The 12,525-nt window shown below is 37.2% G+C and overlaps 1 protein-coding gene across 2 annotated transcripts in view; it reads right to left on the bottom strand.

Annotated features, from left to right (window-relative positions):
- LOC119770641 (protein lifeguard 1-like) overlaps positions 1–11,157 on the bottom strand; it is an 84,213-nt gene extending 73,056 nt beyond the window's left edge. The window contains exon 1 of one of the 2 annotated variants that reach the window (XM_038265907.1): positions 11,012–11,157. The gene's annotated coding sequence lies outside the window, so the exon portion shown is untranslated. Of the gene's footprint in view, positions 1–10,942 lie in introns of both variants that reach the window. The other variant, XM_038265908.1, reaches the window with a different exon arrangement.
- Between the last annotated feature and the right edge of the window lie 1,368 nt (positions 11,158–12,525).

Genomic DNA, 12,525 nt, shown 5'->3' with positions numbered 1-12,525 from the left:
GAAGACCGGGAAGACCTCTACGAAATTTCTAATCTCTAAATCCTCTAAATATGCATTTCTAACCTTAAATATGACTCCAAAATAAGTGTATTTCTTATGATTCAAGATGGTAGCATTTAAGAATCTAAGAATTGAAGAATATAAGAATTTAAGAATTTAGGAATTTAGGAATCTGGGAATTTAGGAATGTAGGAATTTAGGAATTTAAGAATTTAAGTATACAATTTCGAAAAAACGATGGAGCACTGAGCACTTGACTGCTGCTTGCACTCGTGCGTACACGGAGCTGAGAAAAGTTACTTTTGTTGCAGAAAAGTACGGGAACGCTCTGCTGCCGATTTCGTGCAGAATTGCAGAATTCTGCAGTACGGGAATAGACCTATTAATTTTTACGAACCATTTTTCAACCGTCTTATCCCCCGCGCTCGCAAATGTCACTTTTTTGACAGTTCCAAGATTATGTTTTTTTTTTTTGAGAGACGACGACAGCGAAAAGCGAAAAGTCATCAACAAACAGGAGAAAGCAAAAAAAAAAACGCAGCAAAGTAATTTCAAGTAACATTTGTGTATTCCTGGTGCAATTTCACCCCGCTCGAGACATCGTGCAATCTGTGGATTACGGATTATCATCGCGAAGTGACCATTAGGGTGAAAGTTGAAGTGTGCGAACGATCGATTGATTTTGATTTGGAAGCGGAGCGCGGGAGGAGGAATGGATCGACGAAAAAGTTTGCGAAGCATTGGAGGTGTGCTGAATTTAACCTGGTCGCTTCCAACGACCGCGGTCTTCCCTCCCAAACCCGCGGAAAGCTCCCGTGCAAACGATGAACACGAGACCAGCTCCGGTCACCGGAAAAGCGGCACCCCTTCCCAAAACGCCCCTCCACGTTCATGGGCTTTGCTTTCATAAGATCTGGGTGTATGTTTCGTTGTCGAAAAATCGATCCTTTGCTGCAGCATGGATCGATTGATCCGGTTCCTAGAAATTCATACCAGATTCTCTCCGTGTTGAGCTTGACCAGCCCACTCGTGCTCTGTTGTTTCAGACCCAACAGCAACCTCGATGCGGCTTTAACGAAAAACTGCACGATGCGCCCTGTCGGGTATCTGCAAGGACCTAGTTACCAATAGTAAGTTCCATGTTTTGCTTAAAATTTTAATCGACAGGTTACACCTCGGTGATTCACCTCTCCGGCAAGGGTGTTCCGTTCATCATCTTGGCCATCGGGTCTTCCTTCATGTACAGCAAACCTCGAAAGTTTCCTTAACCAATTCGCCCGATCCGATCATGGGGCACGACCTGTTTGGCAGCCTGCTCGGGACAATTCCGCGCAACTTTGCTGCCTACGATCCAATCATTCGGACCATCCTTCCAAGCTAAACCCAATGGCGTTCCTAGTGAAGTGAGTCGCCTGGTCCTGGCACACGCAGCTGGTCACGCACGGCACCGAGGGAAAGGTGCGCTAGATTTTGGACGTGATTTCGTAAATTGATCCGTAAAATTTGTAGGTTTCATTTTTTTCTTTTTCATGCTCTTTGTGAACGCGACGCTGGTGCTGAGCATCAATGACACCGTCGATGCACAACAGCTTCCTCGGGATGACCCCGGCTTTGCTGTTCGTCGCTCTGTGATGATGCTCTGGTGCAGGCCAACTCGAACCACATCTGGCACATCCGCACATACAATCTTATCAACGAGTGAAAGGCTCCGAAAAATCATTTACTAGAGATTCAAAATTAGCTCAATAAAATCTCATAGTTTTTTTTAATGTTCGGTTCTTTGAGAAATCCTTGTTAAATAAATTATGCATAATTAATTCAAAATATGTGGGATTCAACCAGGGTTGCGAATGAGCGAGCGAGCCAGAAGCCGTGCTCGCTCATTCATGAGCATGAGGACCTAACAGGTAGCTCGTGCTCGCTCATGCTCATCGCATGCGCTCGCGCTCAATGAGCGCTCATCAGCAAAGCAGGTATATTTTTAGTATTGTTGATGAATCTGGCACAGGCCAATTGTATTGCCACTTTTAAAGATAATTTCGTTGCGGAAAAGGGACATGGACTCATCAAACTTGCATTATTAATTTCATTTTGTCTAACCGCGGTAAATTTTCATGAAATTATTCGTTGGCGTCGAACTGTCAAAAATTGATCGCGGTGAATTGTGGGGGATACTTTTCTACCAAAGTTTTTTGTGTGATCAATGTGGTAAATGCTTTTGTGCATTTTTGACAATTCGAAATATTTCAAGAAAATTTACCGCGGTTAACCAAAATCAAATTAACAATGAAACTCTAATGTTGTCAGCTTATTATTTTTTTCAGGGGTTTAGTTTCGATTAAATTTCCGATAAATGAAAAATGGCTGATTCGCAATTAAGATGTCTTAATTTGCTTAGAATCGCAGACACTCTTTTTAGCTTATTTAACTCTCAAATTTAGAGTAAACTGTCAAGGAACGGAATGTATAGGTCTTAAATAAGCTGTTAACAGGATAACAATCGATTTTTTATATTAAAACATGTTTTTACTTGTGAGCACGCTCATTACTCATTTTTTTATTTGGATCGACTCCAGCATATAAATAAGATAATTGATGTGAAAATTATCTAAAGCACAGATTTGACATTTAATATGCACAATTTTTTACAAATAATTCAAACATGACGTAACGTATTATCAAGAAAACAGCTTTATTGAATAGTTTTCTCTATTATCAACTTAATTTTTTATTAATCGAATTATTTCTGCACAGTAAAACAAATAGTGTACATTTGCAAGGTGTAATTTTGTAAGGTTGAAAAAACATGTTCAGAAGTAAAATTACGCATTTTTCTGACATAAAATATGTACCCCTTTAAAGATCTAATATTCTAAGGTTTTTTTTACTGTGTACAGATCTCCATTTAACACCTTAACTCTGATTTCAAAACAAGCTTCAAAACAAAAAATCATGAAAAATATCGTCATCCAATATTATAATTAATATGATTAGCCTATTCAAGCCTCCATAAAAAAAACAACCTTGAAGCTCTGTTGAAAAAAGGTTATAATCGTTTACCCGTTACAGGTAAAACAATACCGCTCATTTTGCTCAATGAGCAAAAATGAGCGCGAGCGCGAGCAATGAGCATTTTTGCTCATAAAATAAATGAGCAAACACGAGCACGAGCAAACGTGAGCTTGCTCGCGTCGCGCTCCTCCTCACGAATGAGCGAAAAATGCTCGCTCATGAGCGGATGAGCGCTCAAAATCGCAACACTGGATTCAACGCACAACAATATGCCTTACGCGCTCTCTTTTTCTCTTCTCTCATTACGCTCACTACCTGCTTGCGCGCAGGCAGTCTGAGTTTAACGTAAGTGCGAGCGGTGGTTGGCTTTTTGTTGTTAACGTTTTGTGCGCAGGTATAGTTTTTCAACAAATCATTTGATTTACCAGATACTTTGATTACTTTTTTCTTGTTTATCATTTCAGCGCCGTGGACAACATGAAAACAAAACGCAAACAGCTGATACTGGAGAATTCGATTGGCAATTAAAATAGATCTCGGCGGCAGCCGACCGACAAAACTAAATCGAACGGGCAAAACTTGTACCGCCGAGGACGCGGCCGCACGCATCAATCAAGAAAATCATCTATATCATCAGATAAGTACATTATATTCAAATATTACATTCTACTAGACTGCCCACCATTGAAAAAACGGCTAATATCCACTTTTGACAAAATGGAGATATTAGCACCAGGTGGTAGAGACGGCTAATATGCCACTCTTATGGGAAATAGCCTTGAGGGAGATTTTGTGACTAACACTAAAACGCGTTTTTCTCGGAATACTTGATTTGGCATAATAGCCGAATTTTCAATTATGGGCAGTAGATACTTTGTGATTGTTTTTCTTATTTTTTCAGGTTTGGACAATTTTGGCAGCATGATCAACTAAACTGAATCGGCATTCAACTAGAATTGAAGCCGAACAAATATTATTGGTGTGAACCATCCGTCAAAAAGTGAACAATTCTGTAAAAAATAGGTAGGTAAAAAATGTAAGAAAAACTTTTAAAAAACCATTCGAACACTATTTTGCAAATAGTGGAACTGCAAGAAAATCATAGAATTAACCTTAAATAACCATGTGAAAACTTTATCCAAAATAGTAGCGCTCGGTAAAAATAGCAAGAAAAGGAATGGGCGTACGACATGCTCTGCCCAAGTAGTGTTTTGGAAAGGCTTGAAAAATTAATCGATGTGAATTAGATTTGTGTTTTATTATGTTAAGAAGTGAAATCCATTTTTCAAAACGGTTGTAGTGGTGGAATGGAAGTACAAAAGAAATTATCGTTATTTTGGATAAAAAGTGCGTAACAGCGATTCAACTTACTGGATAACATGAGTGTTTTTTGAAAGTTTAATCTGTTTAAGAAAAGAGAGAAGAGCATATTGATCGTAAGTTGGAGTTTTAGCAAAGTCAAAAATCTGGTCTGAGAAGGAATGGTGAATTTAGGGTTTATTTGCCACAAAGTTGTTGATGATGACAAAACAAGCGCCGGTCAGAAGTTTTTCGGGTGAGTTCGTTTCATGTTGTGTGAGTGTATTTGTGCGTGTGTGAGAGGAAGAGGGAGATAGGAAAAAAAGAGAGTTTGTGTGTATGCGGTGCGGGATTATGACTTCTAAAATTTAATTTATATCGCCGCGAGATTCCGTTTCCTCTACCGGTTCACGTCGCGGCCGTCGCGCTAGATTTTAGTTGCAGTTCTTGAGTACGCGGCGCGGGTGAATTTGCAAGAAAGCTGTTGCATTTGAAACGACTACTTAATTTCGGGCGGGCTCGTTTTATGACGGTTTTTGTAATTATTTTTGGGTATTTGGCTGATAAAATTCGTTAAGTTAAGAAACAATTTCAATGTCGTAATTTCAATAGATTTTGTTTCGTTTTGTAATGTTTTCGTGTTATCCGCTAGCAATTCTAGTACACGTGACAGGACCTTCCTTTAGCATCGCAGCTCGTAAGGCAGGGTGAGAAGTATTATTTTCAAGTGCAAGGCTTTTCTGTAGCATCGTGGATTATCCCGATCGTACGCTAAACGATTAATTAAATAAACAAGTATGTAAATCGCTCCAAATCAACTCACTGATGTTAATATTTTACCCTCTAATTACACATCGTTTTGGTTTTATCTTTCCACAGCTGACTGTCTAAGATCAAACCATTGAATTAAAATTACACGAAATAAACGGGAAATGTCTTATCCGCAGCATCCGATTGCTTGCCTTGAGAATAATACATTATACCTTTCAACAAGCATGGTGTTGAGCGTATTTTGTTTTGTGTGTGTGTGTGTGTGTGTGTGTGTGTGTGCTTGTTTTTTCAGTGCTAGCGTGTATTTTTTCAGAATATTCCAGTAGATTCGGTGCTGTTAAACGTTCGCGTCGTGGTCGGTTCTACCCGCTAAATAATTTCGTCGTTATCATTTCGTACCGTCGGTTTGTCGTTATCTTCCAATATGATTAGATCTGATCGAAAAGTTGTTTATTTTTGTTCGGCTTCGATTCGGGCGCATTTGTTTCTGTTGATTATCCAGTCATCCTAATTGTAATCATCGGTTTTATCTCTTTTCCGCGCGCGGTTGAGTCAACTTTACATTGTTTTTTGAATATTTTCTCATTCTTCTCAATGGCTTAATACTAATCTTTTGACGCGAAATAAATAAAAATCGGTCGATCGGTTGCCACGTTTACTGTCGAGTTTGCCACGCATTTAGCATATTTTTATTTTTATATTTTTGCATTTAATATTTAATAAGTTTTCGCAAATCAAAAGTCCTTCCCACAGCGCCAATGCTCGGAAGGCACGCGTTCGATTAAAAAACTTTCTAAATAATTAACATTGTATCTTTCCGCAGCCGGCTGCCTAAGATTTTAAAAACTCAACCGATAAACAAATTGATTATGGTCGCATCACCTACCACAGTGAATCCTGACCTCATACCCATCTTACTAACCCCTCAAAACTCATGTGATACTTTGTCGGAGACGCAGTCGATTTGGCGGTCCCATCACTCAAGTATCGGACTAACATTCCCATCCACTTCCCCGTGTCTTACCACTGGTCGTGGCCGGCGTCGGTATTGATCAGCACGATAGGGACCTTTGAAAATTGCGAAGGGGTGATGATTGGTTCCTACTTTTCATCTGTGGTCCACGGAGCAATGATTGGGGGTCCTGATCAATAACGAAGTAGCAGCTACGGGTAGACACCAATGCTATGCTAATAGTAGCGCTCGGTAAAAATAGCAAGAAAACCCCTAAAATACAATTTACACACCATTTCTGAAATAGTAGCAGCAAGGTTAAAAATTGTGCGAACAACCTTAAAATACCATTTAAAAACCATTTCTGAAACAGTAAAAACCGGTGGGAAAACGTCGCTTTTTCGCGAAAATTAACTTTATTTTTACCATTACACAAATGGTAATTTGACGAAACGTTGTTCGAGGATTTTTAAGGTTACCGTTACTAACCACCCTCATTTCAGATGGTCGAACTTTATGAAAAATGGTTTGGTACCATTTCCGATATGGTATTTTTAAGGTTTTCCTACCATTTTTCAAATAGTGGTTACGATCTCTGAAATGGTGAGAAAACCATTTAACACAAAGTTTTTTTTAAGGTTTGGGAGCTGGGGGTAAGACGGCCAGGCGGGGTAAGACGGCCACCCCACTGTTTTACTAAGTATACTAATATGTTTAGCAATACTGTTCCTCATGCTAAATAATGCATATGGAGTCACCTTTTCCAAAAATATTGTTTGAAATAGTATAAAAATAGCTCAAAATAAACAAATAATTTTTGAACCTGAAACTGGATGTAATTTTCATGAATTACAACTTAGGCATTTTTGTTAGATAACAATATGTTTTCCTGTCTTCAAATATTTTTTCATGTTAAATTGAAGTTTTCCCTAGATTATGTCCCTCGAAAAAGTTTAGAAAATGCGATGAGCTATTTACAAAAATTGTTTAAAAAAATAATTTATTTGGGGGCAAGACGGCCACCTCCTCCGGGGGTAAGACGGCCACCCGTAATTTGTAGATTTTAATTGATATAGGTTATATTTTTGACGGTTTTGACTATTAAGACATATTTGTAGATAAGGAAAAGCATTTTCAATAAAACTATCCATTTTTAATCAAAATGCTGTTAACTACCGTTTCGACAACATTATTTACTGTGATATAGCAAAACTCATTGAATAGTATGAAATCCTATCAAACTTTTCATAAAAATCGCTAATTTAATACCGTTTACATAATTTTGATTTACTTATTCTAATCAAAATACACAAACTAATTATTTTGCATCCAATTGTGTTTGTTTTGTAGTAAAAAATCACAGTTTTTCATAAAATGTGGTCGCAATAATATGAAATTCACTGAGCCAAAATATGAAAATTTTTAAACAGCATTTTTCTTCACATTTGAAACCTGATTTTTTCAACCAAAATAGTTATGATGTTCAGAGAAGTCTGTTCAACCAACCTTGTAGGAATTTGGGTGGATTTAGCAAAGTTATTTAGTTAATTTATAGCATTGGCCGTCTTACCCCACATGGGTGGCCGTCTTACCCCGCGTATTTCATATATATACAGGGTTGTTACGGACGGCGCGGATCGCGCGGATTTGGCACGGATTTGCTGACTAATTTTGTTCAGGCGCGGATTTCGCGCGGATGGCAATTTTGATAAATAAATAGATAAAAAGATAGAATTACTTTCAAGTTAATAAGAAAAATATTATCAAGAATTACGAGAATTTGTTTTTTTTCCATTGAGTGCAATTTCAATTTCTTATTAATAGATTTTTTTCTGAAAATGTTTGCTTGTATTTTCTTAATACGAACCGTCGAAAAATTAAGATGAAGATTATGTAGAGATTATTTTTTAAATGTATGGTTGAGAATTTCTTAAATAGAATTATTACTACACTTAACTTATTTCTAAATATATCCGGCTCTGAATATGTAATTTCTTTTGTGTGGTGCGGTTTCGTGTCACTCTAGAAACCAAACCGAGCTGTTTATTGTCACACCATAGCAACTGTACCGAAAGCACCTTGGTACACCACCGGTGCACCCAAACTGTATACCAAGGATGCAACTCAACATATGGTTGATCCAAGTAAACCGGAGGCGACATTGTTTTGATTGAGGTTTGTCAACCATCATTCACAACTTCGGGATGGCGTGGCGGTTGTTGTCTCCGTCTTTTAACCACTAGGTTCCTGGTTCAATCCTGAGTACAAATATTTTTGAGGATTTTTTTTTTCAATATTCGCTGTCAAAATTACTGATTATATACATTTTTTAAGTAACTTCTTCGAACCTGCGACGCTTTGGTCAAAGAGTTAGAAAATTTAATGGATTTTTGTAGTGGAATAGAGAAAACGTTCCATATTTTGCAGGCAGGTTTAAGTGAAAATGCCTCATTTCAGGATTATATGCACGAGAAGTTAAAGTTTATATTTCATGACACTACGAAATTCTATTCCAAACGATTTATTCTAAACAAATAAAAAACATTCAAAAAATAAAATAATAACTGTCGAGATTCGAACCAAGAACCTTTAAAACACTAATGCACTGCCTTTGTCAACCACACCATTAAGAACTGTTGAGTTCGGTTGGCTTGCTAGGCATCAAGAGTTCCAAACTTCTCCCATGTGGTAGGCGCAGAAACCATGTCAGTTTTGTGTCACCGATCCACACCGCCGTCACACCAAACTTCGGTTTTGGTGCACCGATCAAGCTACCTCTTAAATTCTTAAATTTTTAAATTCTTAAATTCTTAGAAGAAAATATTTCAAATATTTCAAATGCAATTTGTTTCGGAATGAAATTTTAGTGAGGAATTTAAAATACAACCTGTATTAAAATTCATAGATTTTGAATTTTTTGAATTTTTAAATCTAAAATTAAATTATATGAAATTTTAGATTTTGAGCTTATATTTTTGAAGTAAAATTTCATTTATTAGATTTTTTAATTTTGTTTATATTGGTTTATAATTTTCTATTTTGTTTATATTGGTCAAAGTTATTGTAGTGTCCCTCTGATTTGCGAAAGGACTTTTTTTGTGACACTTTTCTTGAAGTCTCTTGAGGTATTTTTTAAAAGGATTTTTTGGATTTCATTCCTTCAAACATAAAACGAGTTTCGTTTTTCTATCGAATACTTTCTGTATTAGTTTTTTTCTTTGGAAATAACATTTCTTGAATGTTGCGGATTGAGGTTTCGGTCGGCGCGGATTTGGCGCGGATTTTTTCTCGACTTTCCCGTAACAACCCTGTATATACGATTTCAATTATTTTTTTAAAATTCCTGAAAAGAATTGAAAATAGGTTTTTAGACTAACTAATTTATGTCATTTCTATAATGGACTAGTAGTAGAACAATATGTACGTAATTTGAGATCAAAATAATCTGTTGTGTAAATTTTATTAGACTTCTCCCTTAGGGTGGCCGTCTTACCCCCATCTCCCCTTCTCGTTTATGCGGGTACTTACATCAAACCCTACGCAATGTACCACCCCCGGCCGAGTTGAAATGCGTAACCGGAAAAGAAGGTGTGCATGCCTGGCACGAACACTCAAAGCGTGTTCTAGCGTGTTGCTCGTACTGACTCAGAGCAAGGGTGAGATGTAGGTGTAAGGGTAGTGCGTGTTCGTCGGGAACCTAGTGCATAAGATCGGTCAAGGCCCGTTCTTACACTGGATGCGAAATGCGAACAAAACAGCATTCCTATTGAATTAGCATTTAAGTACAGCAAATTCAGCGGAGCAAAAAAATTTTGGCTCTGGTAAATTTACGTAGATTTCATCGGAAATTTACATGTTTTCATGGCGTTTTTGTTTCGCACGAACACATCGGAAGGCATTTAAATTTACAATGAAGTTGATGTAAATTCGCACCATTAAAGACGTACACTTTTGGTACATCATAAATGATGTAAATTTCCGAATTTTTATTTCTGTGTACGCCGTATCCCAAAATGATGATCAGTTTAAAGAACTGTATCATACCAGAATGTGATAGAAGTACAGGTCAGCCAACAACCAAATCGTTACCCCCATCAATGGATACGAGTATGAGTAACCGGCTAACTGTGTAGAGTAAACAGGGATGCAGGGGATGCATCACAAAAGTTAGTCTTAAGGACGGACTCAAATGCCCTATTTAGGCACAAAAAAAACAACCGGTATGTGCACGGAACCGGCTGTTGCGTTTGAATCGGTATACGTAAACGATTTGAAATGAATTCTCTTTCAGAATTTTTATTGAGTTGACTGGGAATGCGTAAAGGCAAAAAATAGCTTTGCCTAACATTGAACTACCTTGGAAGAACTTTCAAGCACCGATGAATCACTTTCGAAATTTAATGGAGAGTTAGCTATATTTTCAATTTAATTAGTAAAAAATCAATTAACCACCTCGTATTTCTTATAACCTAGTAGTTTTAGAGTTCCTTTCAACTATGATTTGTATTTAGTTAATTTTGATGTAATTGAAAGTAGAGAACCTAGAGCTCTAGGTTCTCTAATTGAAAATTCTAACATTAGATTTGACTCGAGAAGGAAAAATTACAAAAAAAAACCTCCGAGTAAGCTGTTAGGAAGCCTTAATTTATAACGTGCCGTAAGCAAAAATTTGGGTTGAAAAAATTGATTACAGCTGGAGCAATATTGATATCGAGAAGATCAACATCCAGAGAGTCCACTGTATTTCCCAATTTTGTTGTTTTTTTTTGGACACGGTATTTTTTTAGCGTAAGCTTTACATCTAGTCAGGGAAAACCTTTTTTCTACAATTTTTAATAAATCACAGGAAAAATACTTTTTATATTCTTAGAACTAGTTTTCAAAACTAATACAGTTACTGCGTATTACATTTAAACACGACTTTCAAATGATAAAACATTTTTAAGTAACTACAACTAGTACAACTGTTATACTTACAGAAGTCGCAAAAACATCCAGATGAAAAATGTCCAAGCAAAACCAGCACAGATGAACAGATAAAATGTACACGGTTACTGAAAATCGCACTTTTGGGAGTTTAGAAATCGCGAACTCGAAAAATGGTAAAAATCATCAAAAAACAAGTTCAGTTATAGCCCGTTCTCACGGGCGAGTTATAGCCGGTTTTAACGAAATGGTTATAAGTTATAACCAAGTTAAAACCAAACCGTTCGCACGGGTGCGAGAGGTTTTAACGGTTTTAACTGTTTTGACAGATCACAGCAGGCTGTGATGCGTTTATTTTGAGTTGTCAAGTATTTTCGTTTTTTTTTGGGTCGCGGATCTTGGCCATCACCGCTCAAATTAAAACGAGGACCATGCTGTCCGGATTATGCGGGCAGGCTGGACAAATAGGCAAATTTGTTCCCGGGAGTAAGCAGGAAAGTAAGCTATTTTATTCATATTTCTACGAAATCAATTATTTGATTCGTGATCGTGTTCATATCATGCATGCGGTGAGGGGGGTCATTGTGCTAATGAATATTATTGCGCGTCATTATCGTGTGAGCAGCAGCGCCGAGAAGATGGATTTTTGTGGCGTTCTTTTTGTGCTGTATTCGTGATCGTGTTCATATCATGCATGCGGTGATGGGGGTCATTGTGCTAATGAATATTATTGCGCGTCATTATCGTGTGAGCAGCAGCGCCGGGAAGATGGATTTTTGTGGCGTTCTTTTTGTGCTGTATTCGTGATCGTGTTCATATCATGCATGCGGTGAGGGGGGTCATTGTGCTAATGAATATTATTGCGCGTCATTATCGTGTGAGCAGCAGCGCCGGGAAGATGGATTTTTGTGGCGTTCTTTTTGTGCTGTATTCGTGATCGTGTTCATGTCGAATTACGTGGAAGGTGCGAAGCCGCGTTTTAGGATTCTTGTGTCTTTGTTGTTTTATTTGTGTTTCCATCTGGAGTATTAGTTTTAAAATTATTTTCATTTTTTACAGCTTCCTGGAATTATTTTAAATCAAATGTCTACATGTAAATTTGTCTACTCACTATTTGAATTATTTAAATGTTCATATTATTCCTTATCCTATTCCTTTCCTGTAATATACCATCTCCTCATACCATATATGATCAAACTGCTTAAATTAACGAAACTTTCTAAAACAGCATGGGAACCATCTGCAGCATTTATATTTTAAATAACTGTTTTTTTTTTACAGCTTCCTGGAATCATCTTGATTGTATTTATTATATTCATTTATTTACTATATTTATTATATGTATTATTTATCATTATTACAAAACTATATGCTTATTAGATAATACACTACAGACTCACATTTACACTTACAAACATTCAAATCATTAAATACATTACGCACTCAACCATTTTCATCGGCCCGATGAAATTCCCCTAACCCCCATTCCAAACCTCCCAAAAATATTCCGTTCACTTTTAAAAGTCGCATGGGTTCCCTGCACTTTTGCCACTAGTGAACAACAA

This window comes from Culex quinquefasciatus, chromosome 3 (genome assembly GCF_015732765.1).
Source record: "Culex quinquefasciatus strain JHB chromosome 3, VPISU_Cqui_1.0_pri_paternal, whole genome shotgun sequence".
Lineage (NCBI taxonomy): Eukaryota > Metazoa > Arthropoda > Insecta > Diptera > Culicidae > Culex > Culex quinquefasciatus.
Note: the sequence above shows the minus strand (reverse complement) of the source record. Positions and strands in the feature narration are given on the sequence as shown.